We start from the raw sequence: 25,539 nt of genomic DNA, 5'->3' as shown, positions 1-25,539 counted from the left end.
CCTGATGCTGGGAGGGATTGGGGGCATGAGGAGAAGGGGACGACAGAGGATGAGATGGCTGGATGGCATCTTCGACTCGATGGGCATGAGTTTGAGTAATCTCCGGGAGTTGGTGATGAACAGGGAGGCCTGGTGTGCTGTGATTCATGGGGTCACAAAGAGTCGGACACGACTGAGCGACTGAACTGAACTGAACTGAAGGTAAAGGGGAACTTTTATGGAATGATAAATGGACAGGAGGAACACGGATCACAAAGAAGCTCAGGTGAATTTAGGGCTGGAAGAGCTATACATCTTTCTGAGCAGCTGGAATTGGGGCCTGAGGAGCCACTGGAACTAGAGCAAATAGCTCCTTCATCTCACCCTCTCCTTGTGAGACTTTAGACTCCTTGCTTACTCCGAGTCTGAACCAGAGTTTTCAACCTCGTCATAACTGACATTTTGAGCCAGATAATATATTTTTTTTGGCAGAGCTGTCCTGTGCACTGTAGGGTTAAAGCAGCATCCTTAACTTTTGTCCACCAGATGCTAAAGAAAATACTCTGACTATGATGGCAGAATGTGTCTCTAGACGTTGCCAAATGGCCCCTGATGGGTCATATTGTCCCTGGTTGAGAACCTTTGGTCTACCTGGAACTGCTACCTTCCTCTCCTGGTTCTTAGCGCCTCTGGGTATATACATAGCGGAGTATGGCTCTCCAGCCTAACTCAGCACCTTCCAGCTCCAGCCTGACTCAATCACTTCATTTTCCCACTGGAGAAGAAGTCAAGTCACTCATTCGTGTCCGACTCTCTGCGACCCCCGTGGACTGTAGCCTGCCAGGTTCCTCTGTCCATGGGATTTTCCAGGCAAGAATGCATTACCTGTTCAAAAGATATAGAATTAGTTCAACCTTTAGGTTGGCTCTTGGGGATCAGGTGTGGACTCCTGGTTTGGTGAGCTAAGCCAGGGGTTCAGATCGTATAGCATTGACATGGCTGCAGGCCCCCTTCCCCAGAGCCTGCTCCTGGATCATTCTGAATGATAGAGCTGAATTCCCTTGAAGCTGAGCTGGACAAAACTTCTAAAATATTTTATTAAAACATTGCCTTTTTAAACATTTTATTTTATATTGGAGTTTAGTTGATTTACAGTGTTGTGTTAGTTTCAGATGTATAGCAAAGTGATTCAGTTATACATATACAGATTTTCAGATTCTTTTCTCATTTGGGTTATTACAGAATATTGACTAGAGTTCACTGTGCTAGAGGTAGGTCCCTGTTGATTATCTGTTTCATATACAGTAGTGTTTTCTGTTAATCCCAAACTCCTGATTTATCCCGTCCTATACCATTCCCCTATGGTAACCATAAGTTTGTTTTTGAAGTCTGTGAGTCTGTTTTATAAACAAGTTTTTTTTTTAAATCTTTTCTTAGATTCCACATATAAGTGATATTATTTGATATGTGTTTTTCTCTGTCTGACTTACTTAGTGTGATAATCTCTAGGTCCATCCATGTTGCTACAAATGGCATTCTTTCATTCTTTTTTTTTCAACTGAGTAATAGTTCTTAAACATGGAACATTAAACATGACTGAACAGAAATGAAACCTCTGTAATTAGTGGAGATGGTGCAGTGCAGCGGTTAAGACCACGGTTAAGATTGCATTCACTTTCAATGTGCCACATGCTGGCTGATGCTTGGACAGACTGATCTCTCTCTGCCTCAGTTTCCTCATCTAGGGAATGGCAGGAGTAATAATAATAAGAACAACAATAATAATAGTTAATACTAGTATATCACTTCCCACATGTGCCAGGCACTATTCTAAGTGTGTTAATTGAATTAACTAAATTGTCACAACTATGAGTTGAAACCAGCTCTCAGAAAGGTAAGTGAAAACTATGAGTGCTTAGATCTAGCAACAAAATGAGTACACTTAATGTATGGAAAATTTTTAGTTTTCACAGCTTTTTGGAATTGTATGCTTATATATCCATCCCATTTTATAGAAGAGGAAACAGGTTCAGAGAGACTTAGTAATTTAACCACAGTTACAGAGCTAAAAGTGCAGAAGACAAGATTTAGACTCAGGCAATTTGATGATAAAAGACTGTCTCTTGAGCCTGGTGTTATAATACTTTATATATCAGAGGGCTGTTGTGAGTATTAAATGAGTTAACATGTGTAAAGAAACACTAAGATCAGGTGTGGCATATACTGCATGTTATTTAAGCATTAATTATTATTGTGAGTTTTCTTCACTCTAAGCGGTCATTGAGTTTATTCTTATAACGGTTAACAGTGCACTGGTGCATTCAGCGTCCAGAAATCGGTGCTTCCCAACCTCTCTCATGGATCCAGACCTCAAAAATCATGATCTGCTTAGCTACACTTGGGTAAACCGTGAGACTGTTTCTGGCCTGGGCTCTTCCCAATCCAAGGTTCTGCCCAGCTGAGGGATCCTATTATGGGCTGAATGTTTGTACCCCCCTCACATTCACATATGGAAGCTCTAACCATCATTTGGAGACGGAACTTCTAAGTAAATAATTAAGGCTAAATGAAGTCATAAAGGTAGGGCCCTTTCTAATAGGATTAGTGTCCTTATGGGAAGAGACCAGAGAGCTCCTCCCACACTCCTCTATTTCTGGCCAAACATCCCCCTACCCTACCTGCCAAGGAAAGCCATGTGAGAACACAGCAAGAAGGTAGCCATCGTCGAGCCAGAAAGAGAGCTGTCACCAGAAGCCAGATTTGTCAGAACCTTGATTAGGGCTTCTAGCCATCAAAAGAGTGAGAAATAAATGTCTGTTGTTTAAGCCAGTCAGTGGTATTATGTTATATTTTGTTCTACCAGCCCGAGTTGACTAGTACAGATCCACATCCCACCTGTTCAGCAGTTGGTAAGCTCTGAACGAAGACACACTGATGTATTTTTCTCTAAACAAAATGACTCCAGGCTGTTGAATTTTCTGGGGTTTTTTTTTTCCCCTCTTTTCTTTCTCTTTTTACTTGGTTGATGCTATTACCATTAGACTCTTAACAATGATTATGTGTTTGGCTACAGATTTGTCTATCTTTTCCCTCACACTGTGCTTACAGCTTATCATTGATGGGTTTGACACCCATAAAATCTACCTCGTTAGCAGTAAAAATTAAACTGGCCTTTGGAATGTAGATCTCAGCCATTCATCAGCCTTTTTTGCTGTGTTCTTAGTTGACTGCTTTCTTGAGAAATAAGAAACCAAATAAATTAAATTTGTATTATTTGACTTTCTCTTCTAAGTGAAGGGTAAGGATTTAAGACATGAATGGTTAATTATGACAAAACTGTACATTTCAATCTTTATAGGTGATTAATTGTTTTTTTTTAGAAATTAAAATATTTTCTATTCTCATCCTATGATCCTCAAACTCTTTTGGTATAAATCAAGCATTTATTTATTTTTATCTCGAAAATATCAAGGAACTCAGTCTTCTCCTAACCCCCAGCAAAGACAGTTTTGTCATTTTCAGCATTCTCTTAAAAAGTCTGTCAAAGAAAAGGGAGTGATATCCCCGTGTGAGCCTAAAATGCGAAAGAAAGAACATTGTAGTCTCATTTTGTCTAGTTACAGTTGCCCTAAAGAGTACTTTTTCATTCCTTGTTATCTACTCACCAAATATAGCATCACTCTATAAGAGGAAAGCAGTTTTGAAAATTATAGTGAAAGAGCATGCTGTAATAAATTTATTTTACACACACACACACCACACATTCACTTTTTTGCAAAAAAAAAAAACACCCTAAAATTGAACTTAGTCAACTGAATTATTTCCTTTAGACAGCCTTAAAATATGATCATAAATTTTCTCTTTCCACAGATAGATTTTTGGTCTGTTGGGAAGAAAAGAAGTGGAGTAACTTTTAATGCACGTGTATGTACTTGGTCCCCAAGTAAAGCTCTTTTAAGTATTCCAGAGGATAAGATCATGACAAGTTTAAATGAAGAGGACAAACACAACCATGATAAAGATATGAAATGTCAAAAGTAAAATCTGTCAAAATGTGAAAAAGAATATATGAATCGATGTTGAATGCAAAAAAAAAAAGCAGTAAGAATATACTTAGTTACAGTGTATAAAAGTGGTTTTATTACTTTTTATAAGAAGGGTATAAGAATATTCCAAGAAGTTCAGAAAATATAGGCAGGGATCATTCATAACCTTACTTTCCTCACACAGCTATTTTCTTTTTCTCTGCATTCCTTTCTCTTGTCCTTGTGCATATGCATTTTTGTAGTTGTACTCATAGCTTGTACATTTCATGTTCTGATTAAGAGTTAGCCCAACATGGGCATTTTTGGGTGCTGCTACAGTCCTCATAACTGTCGTTTGTAAAGGCTTTATAATAATCCATGGATGGGACTTGCTATCTGTGTACTACTTAGGAAAAGTTGTTAAAAAGGGAAGAGAACATGGACGTATTTGTTATTTGATATATAGATATTTCCCTGCAAAGAATTTCAGTGCGCAATTCTAAAGAAAGAACCAACTAAATATTGCAGAGAAGTGAAAATTACTTTAAATGTTCAAAGACCATAGTATTTCTTGAATTTACTGTTTTCCATCATTTTCTCTTTGCCACTATCCCTCATTCAATTATTTAACTTCTTTGTCTTGTCTCAATAATGTAAGGGAAAATTGACATAGATAAAATCTCTGGGTCTCTCCCTGACTTTTCTCCTTTGGCTAAATGACAAGAAATATGGGTGCTTTCAGCTATGATAAAGATTGTCATTGTTATTTAGATGCTAAGTCTTGTCTGCCTCTTTTGCAAGATGGGGCTCCTCCATCCATGGGGCTTCCCAGATAAGAATACTAGAGTGGGTTGCCATTTCTTTTTCCAGGGAATCTTCCTGATCCAGGGATTGAAACCGAGTCTCCTGCATTGCAGGTTGGTTCTTCACTGCTGAGCCACTAGGGAAGCCCATGATAAAGATGTTTATTTATTAATACTTTGCTAACTCTGACATTTGAAATCGTAACTGGTATGAGTTTAACTTAGGTAAGCATTTTTTGTGTCTACTATATAGTTGTATAATTGCTTTGCCTTTTTTTTTTTTTTGCTTCACTTTTTAATTAGGGAAATTATTGAAAGGTACAAATGAAGATGAAAAATGTATCAGCTGGTTTAATAGGGAAGGGGATTAATATATGTTATTATGTGAATATTTTAATGGTTGTCAGGCACTTTAACAAATATTTTGCCCTTTAATCCTCATTAAAGCCCTAATAAAGAGGAGCTATTAACCCCAAGGTACAGAGCAGGAGACAGACTCAGGAAGTTAAATCAAATGTCAAGTTCATACAGCTATTAATTGTCAGCACTGGGATTCAAAGCCAGACATGTCTGACCCCAGGCCAAGTGCACTGGCCCGTGTGCTTCAGCATTCATATTTGTAGCAGTCTAAAAGGCCTCAAAGAGCAGTGGTATAGCTGAGGGAGGGGGAAACCTCTGGAACTCTTTAGAGAGGGTTATCCTGTCAGAGGAATATGTGTGTGTGTGTGTGTGTGTTTTTAAGACTTTTTTTTTCTGAGCTGTGTTGTGTTACTATTTACAGCTGCACCATGGCCTAAGGGCCTCTTGTAAGCCTCCCCGGAGAAATGTGCATTCAAAACAGCTTTCATACCCAGCCTCAGGATCCTTGTGAATGCCTCTCGGTGAAGTCTTTGGAGAGGAAATGGTGATAGATTTTCTTTTGCAGTTTATAAAGTTCTACTTGATGTCACTGTTATTCTCCGCACTATCTTGATATGAAATATGAAATATTATGATAATCAGAGAATATTGAAATTTTAAATTCCTATCCCTTTCCTAAGACTCATGGAGGCGGTCTGTTACATCAACAATCGTGATAATGAGAAGGTTGTGGTTCAGTCCCTCAGTCCTGTCTGATTCTTTGTGACCCCTTGGACTGCAGCACGCCAGGCTTCCCTGTTCTTCACTATCTCCCAGAATCTGCTCAAACTCATGTCCATTGAATCGGTGATGCCATCCAACCATCTCATCCTCTGTCACTTGCTTCTTTTCCTGTCCTCAATCTTTCCCTGCATCAGGGTCTTTTCCAATGAGTCGGCTCTTTGCATCAGGTGGCCAGAGTATTGACGGGTTCTTGTGTCTACCTCTAAATTAGTTTTGAACTTGTGAGGAGACCAAGTGGTTTATTGATCTTTTCGATCCCAATTCCTACCTCACAGAGTTGTTGAGAAAATGAAATGAAGCAATCCATATTATATCACAAAGCGTAGGATCTGCCCGTAGTATGTATTCAAATTAAATGTTAGCTATTCTTTCCTAAAATGCTGCCTTGTGTGCTAATAACACTGATAATTGGGGGGAGGCTCAGGACTACCAGCCAAGAAGGACTGCACCAGTCTAGCCACGTAAAAGATGGAGCTACCCTGTCATCAACCCAGGCAGCCCTCAAATAGCCATAAGCCTCATTTGATGGGCGTCTGCCCTGGGTTCATGTATAGAGTGAAAGAGCTGAGAAGAATGAGCACTCTCTGCTCGCAGGCCGATTCCACTTTGAAAAAGAAAACAAAAAGCTAAGCATGTACCTCTGTTTCTCCCACCCCCATGAACCGACTCCTTCTCCTGGGGAGAAAAGTAGGTGAGACAGTAGAGGAAGGCTGGAGAGGCTAGCTGTGCTGGAGTTTCTGCCCCTTGGAATCAATGGAGAGGAGGTCTTTGTCCCCAGTGGTAGGGGACTATGCCTGGCTCCACCCTGCAGATAAGAGAACTGAGGCCTTGAAGCATAAAATAAGAGTCATAATTAATAAGTGCAGGGAAGTCTTAATTCTAAGTGGTGGAGTTAGGATTAGTCAGGCCAGCCAAGACAGGCTCTTACTTTGTTCAGGTAAAGGTCATGGGAAATTAAGAGGGAGGGCAGATCTGAGCAGGCTACCAGCAGAAGTGGTATGAGTTTCACTCACTTGTTCTGAGAGATGGGGAGGAGTAAAAAGCCTCAGAGTGTTCTAACACACCTAGTTGGTAAATGGTAACAGCATAAAAATAAAATGTGTTTCCAGGAGAGACTAGCCAATGCTTTATAGACATTGCTTATAGATATACCTTAGAGAGTCTGAGGTACTCTGTAGGCTGTTGGAAATTTGAATCTGTAACTCGGTAGGAAGATTGGCGGCAGAGATGCAGATTTTGGAGTTGCCCTTGTAAAGGTGATCGCAGGCTGAACCTAAGGGAGTGTTTCAATATGAGCTGCAGGGGAGTTTGGTTGTGCAATTGAGTTATATATTTGAAATACACCAGAAGGTTTGAGTCAGTAACCTTGAATAGCTTAATATAATTTTAAGGCAAGGCCCAGCATTGATTGGCTCAGGACTTGACCTCGTTTTTAACCATAGCCCTGAGCAAGTTTTTAGGTTACCCTGGTGTGCAGGACAGTTTCTATGTGCACCTCCAAGTTCACTGACCATCCATTTCCACTCAGTTCTCTGCCCTGGGAGGCTGACATGTAGGGGCTACATCAGTTGGATTCCTGTTGGGTTCAGCCACTGATGGGACTTGGAAGTCAGGTGGAGTCTGAGGTTGGTGTATTTATTTCCTTGATTTTTTTTTACTGTCAGATCCTTATGAACTGGCTGCTTTCCTTTACTCAGTGACTCTACAGAAGGTTCCAGGAACTTCTCTTTTCCTTTGCCTCTCTGGCCTAGAGGTGGTAATGGCACCAGTCCTTGAGGACTCTTCTGACCTTTGATAGATCTTATGAGCACTTGCCCACACCTTTATAAATAGTACTTTTGTTGAATCTCCCCAGTTTTTCAGTTCCTACTGGGACCTTGAATAAATAATATATCTAGTAAACCAGAAGGAATTGATGTTTTTCAAGGCACTAGGCTTACCCTTAATAAACAGAGAGAGGCTTCTAATCTTGGTGGGGGGTGGGTGGTCCTCAGACTCAGAAGACAACAGAATTAGTACAAGATATGCAAATCCATGCATACATGACAGCATCCTGTCAATGGACAGAAGAATGTCTTACAGTTACCACGATTTTTCACGTTTGTAAGTGTCTTAGTGAGTCATCAAATAAAATGTATTTGAAAATGCCTTGAAATTCATTTTAACTGCTACCTTTACATATTTTATGAATCAACAGATAACTTATTCTAAAAATACAACTGTTGCCTTACTTGGCTAAGGAAATACCTTGTGATGTATACAGGGACCTCACACACAAAAAAGTTGGGGATTACTTCCAACCTTTTTTTTTAATCAGACTTTTCCGTGGGTCCAAAGCCAGAAGGAAGTGAGAGGAATGGGTTCAGTCCTAAGTATTTCAATCAGACAGAGACAAAGACAGTCACCTACATCTTGAAGGAAATTTTGTAAAAACTTTGCTCACTTGTTCATTTCCAGGAAGAAATTCAGATTCTGGGTCTTGCACTAGGGAGCACCCCACATTCTCAGCTTGGCAACACCTTGTCCTTTGTGTGACCTGCCATGGCTCCAGCAGTGAGCAGAGTCTACGGAACGCAAAAATAAACATCTCTAAGGGCCTGTGGAATTTGATGGCCTGTGCAGTGTGGGCCAGACCGTGGGCCGAGTGCCAGGCCTGGTAGGTGAGCCTCTCAGCAACCCACGTTCGCTTTTAGTTCCTCTGCAAAAGCAAGAAGAGACGGCCAACCTGGCAGTGAAGTTGTTTCCAGGTGTGGCCCTGCCTCACCGTGTTCTGTGACATCTCTGTACTTGGGGCTCTGTAACCCAGATACTGGGAAGGCTGGTTAATCTAGTTTGACAGATTAATCTGGCTAAAAAGAACAAAACAATTTTTTTTTTTTAAAAAAAGAACAAACAAGAATGGGTGATTTCTTGCCCCTATTTCTCAAGCTCCCATCCAGAACTCTAGAACTGGGGGTGTCTCGTTACTATTTACTGAGTCCTGTTCTCTCTCACGGAGAAGGCAGTAGCACCCCACTCCAGTACTCTTGCCTGGAAAATCCCATGGATGGAGGAGCCTGGTGGGCTGCAGTCCATGGGGTCGCTAAGAGTTGGACACGACTGAGGGACCTCACTTTCACTTTTCACTTTCATGCATTGGAGAAGGAAATGGCAACCCAGTCCAGTGTTCTTGCCTGGAGGATCCCAGGGACGGGGGAGCCTGGTGGGCTGCCGTCTATGGGGTCACACACAGTCGGACACGACTGAAGCGACTCAGCAGCAGCAGCAGCAGCAGTTCTCTCTCAGGAGCCATGCTAGCCACTGAAGCATTAAGGCTCCCTGCCCTCAGGGAGCTCACGCTCTGAGTGCAGACCTGAGTTCTGCCTGCACAGTATTTTTTTTTTCTATTTTTTTAATCAGAGGATAAGTGCTTTACAATATTTTGCTGGCCTCTGCCATACATCAACATGAATCAGCCACAGGTATACATGTGTCCCTTCCCTTCTGAACCCCTCTCCCACCCCATCCCACCCCTCTAGGTTGTCACAGAGCACTGTGTTGAACTCCCAGTGTCACACGGCAAATTCCCACTTGCTATCTGTTTTGCATTTTTAATCATTTTATTTGTGGCTGCTCCACGCAGCTCGTGGGATCTTAGTTCCCCATCCAGGGATTGAACCCGTGCCCCATGCAATGGAAGCACCAAGTCCTAACCAATGGACTGCCAGAGAAGTCCCTGCCTGCACTCTCTTTTCAACACTGGTTCTCTGTAACACTCTGTGACTTGAGGGGTTAACTTCCAGCCAACTGAAATATTTCACTCGGCTCCCCTCCCATGTCAACAACATGGCAGGAGCAATGATTACAGAGTGAGGAAAATGTTGTGGTAGAAGCAGGCAGCGCTGTTCTGCAATAAAAGCTTCTCTGTCAACTATCAAAACGGCTCTGTGAAATGCATCTCAAGCTCCACGTTTCTTCTCCGTAGCAAGAAGCCTCTGATAGAACATAATCTGATTTAATAATTATGGATGCTGTGAAGAGTATAAAATTAGAATTAAAGAGTTCTGCAGGGTCACTGAGTTAGACACGAAAATTTCTTTCTTGAACCGGACAGATATTGAGCACCAGTTTTCTACTAGACATTGTGCTAAGTGCTGGAATATTCACAACATGTTATATTTTTTATCAAAGAGGGCTAGCTACAGCTCAGGTCTATCACTGCTTTTACTTGTATTTCCAAATAGGAGAGAAAAGAACTATATTTTTGCAGAAAATGGTTCCTGGGGGCAAGCTCCTGGTTATGAACTGCACTGTCAACAAAACATTGGACTCCGGAGTAAGCATTTTTCTGATGTTGCCTAGAATCAGCGACTCTGGCTTAGGGACTGGCAGGGTGAGAAAAAAGCTTGCTTTCTACTTTCTGCCTCCTATGAATCACAAACTGTACCTTTTTCTCTTTTTCTCTTTTTCTGTGGTCCAAATACCATATAAATCACTCTGCTGTTTATTCTACATCTTATGTAAGGTATTCCTATCCTCAAAGTCTCATAGACAATGTGGAAACATTGGGAGCTTTATTATCTAAGGTCAGTGTTTCAGTTTAGTGCCCAAAGGTCCTGACAAACATTCAAAAATTTCTGGTTGGAGTCAGTAATTATTTACTCCCGTGTTACCAGGATCTGTGTGAGGATTAAGCAGAGAGAAGCAGAAAAGAAAAGCAAAAGGAAAAAAAAAAATGTAAAGCACTTTACTTTAGTGTTTTGTCTTTCTGCACTTAAGAATAATATATTTTTTTCACAGTGTATGTGTAATTCATTGGGCAACATAAATAAATAAATCCATATTGCATTAGGAGATATCCCTAAGACCCAGAGAGTCCACGTGGGAAAAAAACAAGTTGAGTCCTTGAGGCAGCGACTACACAAACCTGAGCAGAGTAGAGGAGGGGTTTCATTAATTCCCCTCCCACTTTCAGTCCTTTTTGGGGCTTGAGTTTGCCCTGGATAAAAGTCTGTAAGGATCAGCATTATGTAAGGATCAGCTGTAATGCTTTGCTCCATTGCCATAAAGGCTGTGCAGAAAAGTGGTGGAATTCCCTCACATCAGACCTGGGAGATGGCCATTTAATGCACATCGCCTAGGCCTGGGTGTTCAATGGGGCCTTGAGTCTTGGAGTGGGATGGAACAGACATTCAGTCCTTGGTTAGTGGGTATAATAAAAATGTCCATGGACTAGGAGAGAGGTCTCTGTTTACCAGAAGATTATATTTCACTGTGCATGTGTGTTAAGTCGCTTAAGTCATATCTGACTCTGTGTGACCCCCATGGACTGTAGCCCTCCAGGCTCCTCTGTCCATGGGATTCTCCAGAAAAGAATACTGGAGTGGGTTGCCATGCCCTCCTTCAGGGATCTTCCCAGCCCAGGGATCAAACATGCATCTCTAATGTCTCCTGCATTGGCAGGCAGGTTCTTTACCACTTGTGCCACCTGGGAAACACATATTTCGCTGTTCAGTTCAGTTCAGTCACTCAGTCATGTCTGACTCTTTCCGACCCTATGGACTGCACACCAGGCCTCCCTGTCCATCACCAACTCCCAGAGCTTGCTCAACTCCTGTCCATCGAGTCGGTGATGCCATGCAACCATCTCATCCTCTGTCGTCCCCTTCTCCTCCTGCCTTCAGTCTTTCCCAGCATCAGGGTCTTTTCCAATGAGTCAGTTCTTTGCATCAGGTGGCCAAAGTACTGGAGTTTCAGCTTCAGCATCAGTGCTTCCAATGAATATTCAGGACTGATTTCCTTTACGTTGGACTGGTTTGATCATGCAGTCCAAGGGACTCTCAAGAGTCTTCTCCAATACCACAGTTCAAAAGCATCAATTCTGCTAGGGTCACGGACAAGATGGTTCCGCCGGTGCAGGTCTCTCCGCTCATCAAGCTCGGCCGTTACTCTGCCCTGTTCCTCGGCATGGCCTACGGCGCCAAGCGCTACAGTTTCCTGAAACCCCGGGCAGAAGAGGAGAGGAGGCTCGCAGCCGAGGCGAAGAAGAAGCCGGATGAGCAGAAGCGCATCAAGCGGGAGCTGGCAGAAGCCCAAGAGGATACCATATTGAAGTGAGCCTGCCCTTCTCCAGAGCAGTGTGGATGAATAGAGTTTTCTGTGCTCTGTGGGAAAAAATAAATAAATAAAAGGATCAATTCTTTGGCATTCAGCTTTCCTTATAGTCCAACTCTCACATCCATCTATGACTACTGAAAAAACTATAGCTTTGACTAGACGCACCTTTGTTGGCCAAGTAATGTCTCTGCTTTTTACTATGCTGTCTAGGTTGGTCATAACTTTTATTCCTAGGAGCAAGCATCTTTTAATTTCATGGCTTCACTCATCATCTGCAATGATTTCGGAGCCCAAGAAAATAAAGTCTGTCACTGTTTCCATTGTTTCTCCATCTGTTTGCCATGAAATGATGGGACTGGATGCCATGATCTTAGTTTTTTGAATGTTTTTGAGTTTTAAGCCAGCTTTTTCACTCTCCTCTTTCACTTTCATTAAGAGGCTCTTTAGTTCTTCTTCACTTTCTGCCATACATACTTCATACATATTTCACCATAGCATTTAGCAAATATATGCCAGGCACTGTTCTAGGTGCTAGAGACACAAGATTGAACAAAACCGTGCTATCTTCCACCAGCAGGTAGCTTGGAGGCCAAGTGGGGAGCAGCAGGATGCAGAGATTAAGACCACAAGCTTTGGACTCAGGGCAAGGCTGAATCTTGAATAGTTAGAGCATTTTTTATCTGTAAAATGGAAATTATAATACCTCCTTCACAGGGCTGAGATAAAGCTAAAATGAGATAACATATGTATAATAGTGAATTCAGAGCTTGGTGAATTAAGTACCCCAAATAGTAACTGTTGTTACTCTTATACTGTGTGACTTACTATCTGGCACTGGCGTCAGAGACTTGAACTCTTAAGTACTGGCTGGTTCCTCTGTGACTAGACTGTTTTGCCCTGGGTGTGTGTCCTTTGGAGAGAAGCTGGTTGTGATGAATATTCTTCATTTTCTAGTGGCAATGGTTGATTTTCTTGCTTGATGTCTGAAGATTAGAACTTTCTGATGAAGATGAACTGCTTTTCCTGTTTCTTTCAATTGAATTACCATTTTAAAACTAGTGATTGTTATTTATGCTTTTAATTTATTTCTTATGACTTGCTGGGCTTCTCTCTGGTGAAGGAAAAACTTATTCATTTATTAGACACTGATGAGCTCGTACTGTGCATCAGACTGTGTGTGTGTGTGTGTGTGTGTGTGTGTGTGTGTGTGTGTGTGTGTGTGTGTGTGTGTGTATGTTGGAGTTAGAAGATGGTAGAGAAAATTTGGGGGAAAATAAGCAAAGATGACTTAAGGTAGCTTCTGTTCTGTGGAGTTAAAACAGTCCAGTGGTAGAGAGAGACATTAAATAGATAATTACACTGCATTTGATAAGGGCCAGGAAGGGTATGTGCCGAGAGCTCCAAGAGTCTGGGGAAGGGAGATAACTAATTTGAAGAGTGGGGGTGGGGTGGCAGCAGTTGAGGCAGGATGATAGATAAGTCTGGTGAGAAAGTGGGGAAGGAAGAAATTTGAAGGTAAGGAAGTGAGCATGCAAGAAAATACTACAGCTTGAGTATTTCAGTGGGTTGCAAGGAACTTATAGTATCATAAGAGAGGTGGGAGTGGCATGCAGGACTGGGAGTGAGGCTGATATTTTACTAAGTTCATGGTCATATAGATGGCCTGAAGATGGGACCAGACAGTCCTCAGCCAACATGCTGTCATTGAGGACATTGAGTTTCCATGATCAGAAATAGTATCTCTCAGTTTTCCTCTTGTTTCTACGGAGATCGGAGTGAGTATCTAGGTAAGGAACTTCAAATGGGACACCCTAAGGGCTACAGTTGACTATTAAACAATACTTTCCCACAGTAGAAGCAATAATAGAGTTCACTTGGAAATCTTCTCTAGTGAGCTGTGGTGGGGTTGAGATTTGCTTCTATAATGACACAGATGTGAAAGAAATAACAACTTCTTTGTGGCTTAGCTGGTAAAGAATCCACCTGCAATGCCCAAGACCTGGGCTCGATCCCTGTGTTGTGAATATCCCCTGGAGAAGGGAAAGGCTATCCACTCCAGTATTATGGCCTGGAGAATTCCATGGACTGTATAGGGTTGCAAAGAGTTGGACATGACTGAGCAACTTTCACTTTTGCTGCTATAAAAAATAAAATTTCATCACAAGCCTCTGTGAAGGTGAGAGTGATGAGTTCATTTTGCTTTTTATGTCCTGTGTAAAAATCCGGTGCCCCTCCCCCAACTACGAAGATTTTTCTCTTATGTTTTCTTCTGGATTTTTTTTTTTTTTTTGTATTCATGTTTAGATATGTTATTTTGTTTGTTTTTTGTTTTTTTCTGATGAACATAGATACAAAAATCCTTAACAAAATTCTAGCAAACAGAATCCAACAGCATATTAAAAAGATCATACATCATGACCAAGTGGGCTTTATCCCAGGAATGCAAGGATTCTTTAATATCCACAAATCAATCAATGTAATACACCACATTAACAAATTGAAAGATAAAAACCATATTATTATCTCAATAGATGCAGAAAAAGCCTTTGACAAAATTCAACATCCATTTATGATAAAAACTCTCCAGAAAGCAGGAATAGAAGGAACATACCTCAACATAATAAAAGCTATATATGACAAACCCACAGCAAACATTATCCTCAATGGTGAAAAATTGAAAGCATTTCCCCTAAAATCAGGAGCAAGGCAAGGGTGCCCACTCTCACCACTACTATTCAACATAGTTTTGGAAGTTTTGGCCACAGCAATCAGAGCAGAAAAAGAAATAAAAGGAATCCAGATAGGAAAAGAAGTAGATATGTTATTTTGAATTAGGTTTTATATATGGTGTGAGATAAGACTAGAGAGTCATTTTCTTCCCATATGAATTAACATGTGGGTTTATTTCTAGACTCTCTACTCTGTTCCACTAATCTAATATGCCAATATCACTCTTGGTTACTTTGGTTTTAGAGCAAGTCTTTGAAATCAGTTAGTGTAATTCTTCAAATTTTGTTCTATTTTTTGAAAATTATTTAGTATTTTTTAGGTTCTTTGCATCTCTGTATGAGTTTTAGAATCAGCTTGTCAGCTTGAAATAAGGCTGCTGATTGGGATTTCACTGAAACAACCCACTTGTATAGCTATGATATCTTCTCCGTCTTCTGTGGAATGAATTTGTTCACTCACTCTTTCTCTCTCAGGCCTTTGTAAGCTTCTCTTAGCTTTGTTTTGTAGTTTTTAATGAGCAAATGAGGGACTTTTCTGGTGGTTCAGTGGTTAAGATTCTGCATTCCCAATGCAGGGGACCTGGGTTTAATCCTTGGTCAGGGAACCAGTTGTCTGAGGAGGCCTTACAAATAGCTGAGAAGAGAAGCGAAAGGCAAAGGAGAAAGGGAAAGATATACCCAATTGAATGCAGAGTTCCAGAGAATATCAAGGAGAGATAAGAAAGCCTTCCTAAGTGAACAATGCAAAGAAATAGAGGAAAACAGTAAAATGTGAAAGACTAGAAATCTCTTTAAGGAAATTGGAGATACCAAGGGAACATTTCATACAAAGATGAGCACAATAAAGGACAGAAACAGCAAAGACCTAACAGAAGCAGAAGAGATTATGAAGATATGGCAAGAATACAAAAAGGTCTTAATGACCCAGATAACCACAATGGGGTAGTCACTCATCTAGAGCCAGAGATCCTGAAGTATGAAGTCAAGTGGGCCTTAGGAAGTACTACTACAAACAAAGCTAGTGGAGGCGATGGAATTCCAGCTGAGCTATTTCAAATCCTCAAAGACGGTGCTGTTAAAGTGCTGCACTCGACATGCCAGTAAATTTGGGAAACTCAGCAGTGGCCACAGTACTGGAAAAGGTCAGTTTTCACTCCAATCCCAAAGAAGGGCAATGCCAAAGAATGTTCAAACTACCACCCAATTGCACTCATCTCACACGCTAGCAAAGTAATGCTCAAAGTTCTCCAAACCAGGCTTCAGCAATACGTGAATGGAGAAATGCCAGATGTACAACCTGGATTTAGAAAAGGCAGAGGAACCAGAGATCAGATTACCAACATCAGTTTGATCATAGAAAAAGCAAAGGAATTTTTTTTTTAAAAATCTGCTTCATTGACTACACTAAAGTCTTTGACTGTGTGAATCACAACAAACTATGGGAAATGGGAATACCAGACCACCTTACCTGTCTCCTGAGAAACCTATATGCAAGTCAAGAAGCAACAGTTAAGAACCAGACATGGAACAACAGACTGGTTCCAAATTGGGAAGGGAGTACATCAAGACTGTATATTGTCACCCTATTTATTTAACTTATATGCAGAGTGCATCATGTGAAATGCTAGACTGGATGACTCATAAGCTGGAATCAAGATTGCCAGGAAGAATATCAACAATCTCAGATATGCAGATGATACCACTCTAAAGGCAGGAAGTGAAGAGGAACTGAAGAACCCCTTGATGAAGGTGAAAGAGAGTGAAAACACTGGCTTAAAACACAACATTCAAAAAACTAAGATCATAGTATTCTGTCTCATCACTTCATGGCAAATAGGGAAAAAGTGGAAACAGTGACAGATTTTCTTTTCTTGGGCTCCAAAATCACTGCGGACCATGACTGCAGCCATGAAATTAAAAGATGCTTGCTCCTTGGAAGAAAAGCTATGACAAACCTAAACAGTGTATTAAAAAGCAGAGACATCACTTTGCCAACAAAGGTCCGTCTAGTCAAAGCTATAGTTTTTCCAGTACTCATGTACAGATGTGAGAATTGGACCATAAAGTAGGCTGAGCACCGAAGAATTGATGCTTTTCAACTGTGGTGTTGGAGAAGACTTTTGAGAGTCCCTTGGACTGCAAGGAGATCCAACCAGTCCATTCTAAAGGAAATCAGTCCTGAATATTCATTGGAAGGACTGATGCTGAAACTGAAGCTCCAGTACTTTGACCACCTGTTATAAAGAACTGACTCATTGGAAAAGACCCTGATGCTGGGAAAGATTGAGGGCAAGAGGAGAAGGGAGGGGACGGAGAATGAGATGGTTAGATAGCATCATTGACTCAATGGACGTGAGTTTGAACGAACTCTGGGAGATAGTGATGGACAGAGAAGCCTGGCGTGCTACAGTTCATGGTGTTGCAAAGAGTCAGACATGACTTAGCGACTGTACAGTAACAAAAGCAATGAGCAAATAATGCATACATTTGTTAAAATTATTCCTACACATCTCATGGCTACGGTGAAATATAATGTTAGGCATTACTTTAAAATTCCAGTTTATAACTGTTCACTATAAAATTGTGCACAAGCCCCCATGTCCTTGTCTCTTGAAGTTAAATACTGACTCAGGATTTAATGATTGGTACTTGTAAAGATGCAGAAACAAAGAATAGCTGTTGGGCTGGGAAACTGGTAACAATTTAGGCTATAAATCCACCATATAATGGAATCATCAAATTATGTAGATAAAGGACTGGCACACATTCCTAAGTTGTTTTACAGGAAGCAGACCCCCACCAGATGAAAATTGCTGGCCACCAGACCAGATTAACCTAGACTGGTTGAAACTAGAAGGTTGATGATGTTTGAAACTTCACCATGATGCCAGCCAATCCAAGAATTGTCCACAAGTTGATCATGCTCTGCTCCTTGAACACTATAAGACTCCTTACTACCCCCTCCAGGGTGGGACACACAGTCTTGAGGGCATTAGCCTACTGTGCTGCCCTTTGCCTGGCAAAACAATAAGAGCTATTCTTTTCTATTTAACCTAAAACCCCACTCTCATGTTTCTATTTGGCATGGGTGAATGGAGGCTGAGTTTCAGCAACAGCTACTAATATATAGAAATGTATTTGACTAAAAAGAAAAAATAATAAATTTCAGTTCACCAAAAGTAATAGTTTCTGCTCTTCAAAACTGAACCATTGAGAAATTAATGGGAAAGCCACAGGATAAGAAAAAATATCTCCAATACAAATGTCTACAAAAGAAAATACAAATAATTCTTGTATCTCAAGATAAAAACCCAGTTAAAAATGAGCATGTTGTTTGAACAGAAACATCACAGAAGAAGATATATAAATAGTTAATAAAACATGAAAAACTGGTTAGTATCAATAGTAGTCAGGAAAGTACAAATTAAAGCTCCAATGAGACTGCATTACACACTGGAGTTCTAATAGGTGTGTTGTGCTAAGTCACTTCAGTCATGTCTGACTCTTTGTGACCCCAGGACTCCTCTGGGAGCATGGGATTTTCCAGGCAGGAATACTGGAGTGAGTTGTCATGCCCTTCTCAGAGCTCTAATATATTACTGGTAATGTTACACAGTTATGTCAAAAAACAGTTAGGCAGTTTCTTCTAAGTTTAAATATACACTTACAATATGACTCAGCGTTTCATTCCTAGGTATTTACTCAAGAAAATTAAAATGTATGCCCACAAAGGACTTGTATACAGATGTTCACAGACACTTTATTCATGATGGTCTAAAATTGAAAACAACCCTAATGTCCATCAACGGATAAATAAACTGTAATATATTCATAAAACAGATTACTATTCAGCAATAAAAAATGAGTCGGGTGCAGATATGCACAGCAATGTGAATGAATCTCAAAATATTATCATAAGTGAAAGAAGCCAGAAGCAAAATAGTCCATATTGTGTGATTCCATATTTATGAAAATATTGACTGGCAAAACTCATCTTTATTAACAGAGAGCAAACCTGTGGTAACGCAGTGCTGAGGTTGGTGGAGAATGACTGCAAAGGAGCATGAGAAAATGTTTGAGGTGATGAAAGTGTTCTCTATCTTGATTATGGTGGTTGTGGTTACATGAGTACACTTGTCAAATGTCATCAAAATGTAGGCGTAAAATGGTTATGTTTTACTGTATGTAAGCTATACCTCAATCTAAAAAAGTTTCTAACAGGTTTTCCCATTTAGAATAACCTCTTTCAGGACTTCCCTATTAGTCCAGTGGTTAACTTCCACTATTGGGGGTGGCAGATTTGATTCCTGGTCCAGGAAGTTCCATGGTCTTCCCAAGTGGTGCAGTGGAAAAGAATGTGCCTGCCAACATAGGGCACGAAAAAGACACAGGTTCAGTCCCTGGGTCGGGAAGATCCCCTAAAGTAGGAAATAGCAGCCCACTCCAGTATTTTTGCTTGGAAAATTCCATGGACAGAGGAGTCCGGTGGGCCCAAGCTACAGGGTCACAAAGAGTCAGACACAAGTGAGCGTACACACATACTCACACAGGTAAGTTCCACATGCCACTCACAGTGGCAAAAAAAAAAAAAAAAATTCCCCTTCCTTTCTTGGCATAGGCTTCTACTGTCCCTTCCTGTGTGGTGGGAACTTCCCCTGCAACACACTCCTGTGGCTTCTTGTTTACAGATGGATTTATTCTGGATGGAATCCATTTCCTTGTTTCCCACAGTAAAAAAACAAGCATCGTCTACCAGGTATCTTAGATGTTGGGGGAGAGACACTTAACAATCAGCCAACTGGTTTAAAGTCTAGACATCAGTAATTTGATGGCTTATTTTTATAGGTTAGGGACCAGTGACAGGAAGTGATTCACCCAGTGTCATGCAACTAAGCAGTGTCACTCAGACCCAGTGAATCCCACTCTTGGTATCTTTCTGCCACACATCTTTACCTCTCTTAAGGCAGGAAACCAATTTTAAAAGTACAGATACTACTGAAAGTTAAGACATTGGAAGTAAGAAAGGATTGAGGAAGAATAATGGAAAGTTAGAAACTACCCAAATAAGTGCCTTTTCTCTTTAACTATAAGAAATGTGCAGTTGTTCCAGTGATAGAAGGGATCGCTTCAGAAAACTTTACTGAGGGTAACGTGAGAGATTTGCCCTACAAACGGAGTGCTTTATTTGAAGGTGATTGACTGTCAGCAAGAATTCTTTGCAAATGATTAGATTTTTGAAAGTAAAGTGGACAAAGTGAAATGGAACATATATCCCAACCTGTATTGTTTGAGTGATCTTAGAGGAACATCATGATATAGAGCCCCTTTTGTTTCAATTCTTTTTTTCTGAAGCCAGAATGAAATGCAGAATGCAATTATATCTTAGTGGTTGGATGTCAAAATGAAATAAATGGAAGGCTGCTTGGAAAAATGAAGAATTGCCTGATGGAAATGTACTTTCTTTGCTTATAGTTTTAGGTATGCTCTTAATAAAGACGTTTCCATTATATTTGTGTCATATCAGGTGGGTTAATTATTTACAAGAAGCTCAGGCTAATATTCCAGGGGAACCAGGGACTGCTCCAAAGTTTCTAGGAAACTAGATTAGCTTTGTTTAACCTGTGCATCTCTTCTGAATACATATAAATCTGCTACATGACTTGTTTTGAAAGAGACTCACGTGTTGTTTTGTGAGCAGCCGCATACTCCGCAGTTAACCCTGTGGTTAACCTCTCTCCTCAACCCACCCCACGCCCCCACTTCCCTTGGTCTTGGTCACTCACTCACATGAATGAGTGCTTAAGCTTTGCCGTGGCTTGTGGACACAAATGCCCAATAACAGTTTGGAAGTCTGGAGGGCAGATGGGCAAGCGCACTGTCTAAACTCTACCAGAGCTCCTTATCTCCGTTTCAATTCAGATACGGTCTTGTCAGGTGAGTGCCTTTGCTTCTGTGAGCTTCGGTTTCATCATCGTGGAAGAGGGAAAATTGCCCGTCTCTGAGACTTGTGAGGCTCCAGAGTGACTATTCATGAGGCACTATTAATAGTCTCACATACTGATGCTTTCAGAGAGGTCCTTTCTTCCCACCCTGGAACCCTGTGAGGAGGGAAAAGTTCCATGGTCTGTGGTTTGGCCCAGCTTGACTCTAACCAACAGACCTTTGCTTACTATACTATATTTACCTTTTAAATTTGGATTTATGCAATTATATTTTTAGAGAGACACTCACCAATTAGTTCTTAATTTATAAGATGTGGGAATGCCAAAGAGAGGATGTCTGATTGAAACAAATGAAAATGGAATCATCTGGGGATAGCAGGGACAAGGTAAAAGTTAATGATGTTTGATATCTTTGTAAGGAAATGGGACATTTTATTTTGCCAGGGGCTGTTACCTTCCCTGTGTCTTTTACGGGATAATCACCGAATTTTTAATGTACAGCATCAATAAATGATGCAGTTATTTTTAGTCCTAGAGAAACTATACAAAAGAGATTTTTGTGTTCATATTTACACTGCAGGAGTAACCTGAAATATTTCAGAAAATTATATATATTATGGTATTGAATGCAGTTTAAAAAATTAATCATTACCACATGGACTATACGGTCCATGAAATTCTCCAGGCCAGAATACTGGAGTGGGTAACCTTTCCCTTCTCCAGGGGATCTTCCCAATCCAGGAATTGAACCCAGGTCTCATGCATTACAGGTGGATTCTTTTTTTTTTTTATTGGCAGACGGCTTTATTTTTTTTTTTTCCCGTTTGCTGATTAGAGTTACCCCGATGGCTTGCTGCTGCTGCTAAGTCGCTTCAGTCATGTCTGACTCTGTGCGACCCCATAGACGGCAGCCCACCAGGCTTTCCCATCCCTGGGATTCTCCAGGCAAGAACACTGGAGTGGGTTGCCATTTCCTTCTCCTATGCATGAAAGTGAAAAGTGAAAGTGAAGTCACTCAGTCATGACCGACTCTTAGCGACCCCATGAACTGCAGCCAACCAGGATCTTCCGTCCATGGGATTTCCCAGGCATCATGAGGAGTGGAGTGGGATGCCATTGCCTTCTCCTACAGGTGGATTCTTTACCAGCTGAGCCATCAGCGAAGCCCAACTTAATTATGCCACCCTACTATATTTCTTTCTGTATAGTCTTCCCACTCCATATGACACTTACAAGTATACAACTCTTACAGAAATTTTGCATGGCTTCCCTCACATTTTACACACAATTCTAGAGTTCTCTTTTTGTTTTAACATTGTATCATAACTATTTCCCCGTATTACAGTATTATCTTTTTTGTTTATAATTATAAAGCATTGTCTACTGTCCCATTTGTTTCATGTGTCATGATTCTCCAGACATTTCCCAGTTGTCAAGCATTTACGTTGTTTTGGTTTTATATGTTATTCATAGCACAGCTATTATTGTTTTCTCATAGTGTTTAGCTTCTCTTGAGTTGTTTTCTTAGGCTAACTTCCCAGAACTGAGATTACTCTTCAAAGAATATGAATAACTTTCTAATTCTTGATCTGTTGCACTGTGTTGCTTTCCAAAGAGCTATTACATCGCACTGCCTGTCTCAAAATGTTTCAACTGTACTGGGCAGCACAGATGCCTCACACAGACCATTTATGGGTAGATGGATCCATAATCTTACATTGGAAGACAATTTAACCTTGGGGACTATTTTAATGGAAAACCCTAGGAAGAGGCTAGGATTATACCAAGGCAGACGTTTCTAAGCTCTGGCTTTTTCACTTGTACAACTGATTCTGTCATTTCATGATACCTAATTGTGTCCAATTTGTGAGTTATTACATTGTGTGCATTTGTAGGCAAGTGTTGGTAGAATCTCGAATGCTAGTCCTATTGAAAGTGCCAGAGAGCTAGACATAAAACATGCCACAAACACGACTCAGATGTGGCTGTTCAAGAAACTTTGATTTATAGCAACACAGAACCGGCAGAAGTGGAAGATTTTATTGCCTCCAGGGACCCAGCAGGTGTTGTACATGAGTGAAACAGTACAAAGATTGGGCAGTACAGGAGGTCAGGGGAGGCTGGAGGGGGATGTACAGGCCTTATCCAAAGGAGCAGTGCCATTCTTGACTCCAGCTGATGGCTGCCATGGATGAATGCCAGATCAACATCTTCAGTGCTCTAAGTTTTTCAAGACAGCTTGGGGATCTGGATTTTTAGGTTTCTTAATTGATACAGCTGCTATAACAAAAATATCATAGACTGGGTTGCCTAAATAACAAATCATTAGTTCTCATAGTTCTGCAGGCTGGAAATTCCAAGAGCCAGGAGCTGGCATATTCAGGGTCTGGTGAGAACCCTCTTCCTGGGTCATGTTTTCACTGTGACATCATATGGCAGAAGGGACAAAAGAGCTCTTTGGGGTCTCTTTTAAGAAGGCACTAATCCCATTCTGTAAGAGCGGGGCCTTCATGACCTAATCATTTCCCAAAGGTCCCCATCTCCAAATATCATCCCATTGGAGAGTTCCCTGGCTGATTAAGTCAGTGACCTTAGGCATGTCAGGGGAATGCCAATGGTACCATTTAAAGAACTGTATCTCTAGCTGCATCAGGCTGTAATTAATGTCATCCTACTGATGTGCCTTCAGCAAGAATTACATGCATTTGATTAAATAAAAGTGTATATGAATTTACATCAAGGAGTGATGAAAGGTGGTGGAAACAGTGTCAGGCATTGTTAGGAAAAGACTGATTCATATTCCATTTTTGCTGCTTGATAGTGTTAATAATAGTTAGGGAAATTACTAACTCTCTCTAGTCTGAGCTGCTATATATTTAAAATAGGGATAATAATACCTACCATCTATGGTTATTGTGGGCTCCCCTGGTGGCTCAGATGGTAAGGAATCTGCCTGCAATGAAGGAGACCTGGGTTTGATCCCTGGGTGGGGAAGATCCCATGGAGAAGGGCATAGGTACCCTCTCCAGTATTCTTGCCTGGAGAATTCCATGAACAGAGGAGCCTGGCAGGCCGTAGTCCATGGGGTTGCAAAGAGTGGGACATGACTGAGCAACTAAAACATACACCTATGGTTATTGTAAAAGTTAAATGAGCTACTGTCTATAACCATACATCATTAGCAGCGTGGCCTATCGAAATGGTCTGAAAAGTTACCTCCATGCTGCTTTTGCTTAGCCCAGTGTTTTGGCTATGACTCTGTCCCCAGCCCGGGGCTTCCCAGATGGCTCAGATGGTAAAGAATCCACATGCAGTGCAGGAGACCTGGGTTCCATCCCCGGGTGGGGAAGATCCCATGGAGAAGAGCGTGGCTACCCACTCCAGTATTCTTACCTGGAGAATTCCATGGACAGAGGAACCTGGCAGGCTACAGTCCATGGGGTCACAAACAGTTGGACACGATTTCCAGATCAGGAAAGGAGTACGTCAAGGCTGTATATTATCACCCTGCTTATTTAACTTATATTCAGAGTACATCATGCGAAATGCCAGGCTGGATGAAGCACAAGCTGGAATCAAGATTGCTGGGAGAAATATCAATAACCTCAGATACACAGATGACACTACCTTTATGGCAGAAAGTGAAGAAGTACTAGAGCCTCTTGATGAAAGTGAATGAGGAGAGTGAAAAAGTTGGCTTAAAACTCAACATTCAGAAAACTAAGATCATGGCTTCCGGTCCCATCACTTTATGGCAAATAGACGGGGAAACAGTGGAAACACTGAGAGACTTTATTTTTTTGGCCTCCGAAATCAGTGCAGATGGTGACTGCAGCCATGAAATTAAAAAGACACTTGCTCCTTGGAAGAAAAGCTATGACCATCCTAGATAGCATATTAAAAAGCAGAGACATTACTAACAAAGGTCCATCTAGTCAAAGCTATGGTTTTTCCAGTAGGCGTGTATGGATGTGAAAGTTGAACTATAAAGAAAGCTGAGCACCAAAGAATTGATGCTTTTGAACTGTGGTGTTGGAGAAGACTCTTGAGAGTCCCTTGGACTGCAAGAAGATCCAACCAGTCCATCCTAAAGGAGATCATCCTGAATATTCATTGGAAGGACTGATGTTGAAGCTGAAACTCCAATACTTTGACCACCTGATGTGAAGAACCACCTCATTTGAAAAGACCTTGATGCTGGGAAAGATTGAAGGCAGGAGGAGAAGGGGATGACAGAGAAGGAGATAGTTGGATGGCATCACCGACATGATGGACATAAGTTTGAGTAAGCTCTGGGAATTGGTGATGGATAGGGAAGCCTGGCATGCTGCAGTCCATGGAGTTGCAGAGTCGGACATGACTGAGTGACTGAACTGAACTGAACAATACTTTCACTTTTCACTTTCACTGCCCCCAGCCCAGTGAGTAGCAATATCAGCATTTCAGATATAATTTTGACTTTCTGTCAATCAGTAGACTGAATATTTGTATCAATGCTGCTCTTCTAGTACTTCTGAAGATTCATCCTCTCCAGCCGTTCACTCCATCTCCTTTGTCTGTCTCCCCACATTCACAGGATGGCTAATTAAGATGAAGGAAGGGCTCTTCTGCGTCTTGAAAATGAGCAAATTTAAGAGGTCTATCTACGTGGAGTCACTCTTGTCTTGGGCTCACTATCTTTGTTCTGCATTTGCTCTTTGAACTCAAAGACTGCCAATTTGTTCCCGTAGCTTCAAAGAGGCATGCTTGCAAGGTTTTACTGTGTGCCATTTTCTTGAGAAAGTCATGATTTTAAAGTAAAATTAAAATTTAAATTGGTTTG

At 41.1% G+C, this 25,539-nt stretch overlaps 1 protein-coding gene and 1 pseudogene across 8 annotated transcripts in view; both read left to right on the top strand.

Annotated features, from left to right (window-relative positions):
* SLC16A12 (solute carrier family 16 member 12) overlaps positions 1–25,539 on the top strand; it is a 101,198-nt gene that overhangs the window by 52,493 nt on the left and 23,166 nt on the right. Inside the window, exon 1 of one of the 8 annotated variants that reach the window (XM_065922870.1) lies at positions 18,833–18,855. The exons of the other annotated variants lie outside the window; for them this stretch is intronic. The gene's annotated coding sequence lies outside the window, so the exon portion shown is untranslated. Of the gene's footprint in view, positions 1–18,832; positions 18,856–25,539 lie in introns of those variants that run through there. 8 annotated transcript variants of the gene reach the window in all.
* On the top strand, positions 11,351–12,090 carry LOC136159971 (ATP synthase subunit e, mitochondrial pseudogene; annotated as a pseudogene).

This window comes from Muntiacus reevesi, chromosome 2, assembly GCF_963930625.1.
Source record: "Muntiacus reevesi chromosome 2, mMunRee1.1, whole genome shotgun sequence".
NCBI lineage: Eukaryota > Metazoa > Chordata > Mammalia > Artiodactyla > Cervidae > Muntiacus > Muntiacus reevesi.
The sequence above is the reverse complement of the archived record's forward strand: the minus strand, read 5'-3'. Positions and strand labels throughout refer to the sequence as shown.